Raw genomic sequence first — 2311 nt, 5'->3', positions numbered from 1 at the left:
ATTTATTTTCTACAGTTGTGGAGGGTGTCAGTCTGCCAGGTCTTAGTAGGTGAAGATTGAGGTGTAGGCAGAACTGTGTTCCTTCCTGGAAGATCCAGGGGATGCATTCTTTCCCTGCCTTTTCTAGATGCTAGTGGCCGTGCACAGCTTTTACCTGTGGCTCTTCCTCTATTTTCAAGGTCAGTTATAGTGCAGCTCTCCTCATTCTTCTGTAGTTATATTTCCTTCTGGTTCGCTTCTCTTTCCTTTTTCCACTTTTAAGGACTCCTGTGATGGTATTCATCATAGGAGCCCTGGCGGTGCACTGGTTACGTATTGGGCTGCTAACTGTGAGGTCGGCAGTTTGAACCCCTCAGCTGGAGATTGGGGGTGGTGAGTTTGGCTTTTTGGTTTGCTGATCATGTACATTGGGCTTGTCAGGATAATTCAAAGCATTCTTCCTATGTGCTGATTAGCAAACTGAATTCCATCTGTAACCTTAATCTCTCTTTGTCATGTGAGATAACACATGTGCTGGTTCTGAGGATTAGGATGTGGATATCTTTGTGGGAGAAAGGTACCATTATTCTGTCTATCACACCCTACTCACTATGCTCAGAAATAGTCACCTGATGTTTTGTTCCATGGCTTTATACTCTTTTTAAAGTTTGCATATAGAAACACATCTCATTTCATTATGGTTCACTTTATTATGCTTCACTGATACTGTGATTTTTTTTTTTTTACAATTGAAGGCTTGTGGCAGCCCTGCCTCAGGCAAACCTACTGGCACCATTTTTCCAACAATATGTGCTCACTTTGTGTCTGTGTCTTACATTTTGGTAATTATTGCAGTATTTCAAACTTTTTATAATATCACTTTACATCAAATATATATACTGTCACAAATTATATATACATATTATATACTATACTGCACACACATATACACACACGCCATTGCTATCTAGTCAGTTTGTGTAGTATTAAATTAAAAAAATTAACGATGCTGAGGGAGGGTGGGGGACCAGCCCCCACCTGCTGCTACTCCTACGAGTTCAGTAATACTACTTCTGGGTTTAGTAATGCACAATTGTACGGTTGAGATATATAAGCATTATGTTAAAGTCATCAAGAGCATGAGAGATAATACAATAATACAGTTAGGCATGATACATAGCAACATTGCTCACCTCAGCCCAGCTTGGTGGTCCACGTGGAGAGAGGGGGAAGGGAAGGAGGGAAAGGGAACAAGGGAGAGGGGAGTGACCAGGGAGTGAGCAGCAAGGAGCTCAGGGTCAGAGAGAGTCAGAGAGAGAAGTTCCGCTGACTCACACCTATATACCTTTTGGGGGCAATCCAGCCCACTAATTACAGGTAAAGACATACGTCACAGGAAGGGGCTGCACTATAGGTTACACAGCAATGAGAGGGTGGTCTCTGGGTCTCCATAGGAACATTATCAGTAGGGTGTAAACCCCTCCTACAGGAGCCTGTCCATTGTCCCCAGAGGCAGGGAGCAGGCCCACTCTGCTGTGGGATGAGACAGCAGTCTGGCAACTGATTGCCCTCAGTGGAGGAATGCCTGCGCATCTGACCTCCCCCCACAAGTTTTGACTCATAATGACCTTAAACAGGTTTCCAAGACTGTAACTCTTTACAGGAGCAGCCAGCCTTGTTGGTTTCTGGAGGTGCCGCTGATGGGTTTGGCCTAATGTTAACCTATAGCCCCACCAGGGCTCCATATCTCTTCAAGTAAGTAGTCTGCTCCCAGTTTAAAGTGTTTTGAAGAATGGGGTTTTCTCAATAACTGTAGACCAGCAGTCTACAGTTGAAGGCAGCTTGTAATGCAGCTAATAATCCACAAAACAAAACCCAAATTTCCGTGTTGATTCCAACACATAATGACAAAGGGTACAACTTCCCAATTGGCTGCCCAAGGTTGGAAAGCTTTAGGAAAACAGACCGGCGCATCGCTCTCCCATGGAGTGCTGGTAGGTTCAAACATCTGGCCTTTCGGTTACCAGCCTAGTGTTTAACTAGTGCTCCACCAGGCTCCTTAATAATCCAGTTACTCTGCATGTAACAAGAGGAAGGTCAAGGATCAGCTCAGGCACTCCTGCCCCTCTTCTCTCTTCATTCAGACACTGGTGGCAGTGAAGTGAGTATGCTAGGCTACGCGGACAGAAGTGGGCCAGGAAGTTTGAAAACCTCTCAGGGAAAAGTCAAGAGCATTCCACTGAAACCAAGAGCCTTGGCAGTGGTGGCGCCCAGAGATGTCCACCTTTGTGGAACACTCTTGTGACAAGGTTGCTTCCCCCTATTGAGTTCT

Source organism: Echinops telfairi, unplaced genomic scaffold (assembly GCF_000313985.2).
Source record: "Echinops telfairi isolate 266 unplaced genomic scaffold, ASM31398v2 ScPeMD7_1;HRSCAF=3_0, whole genome shotgun sequence".
NCBI lineage: Eukaryota > Metazoa > Chordata > Mammalia > Afrosoricida > Tenrecidae > Echinops > Echinops telfairi.
This window is presented reverse-complemented; position numbering follows the sequence as displayed.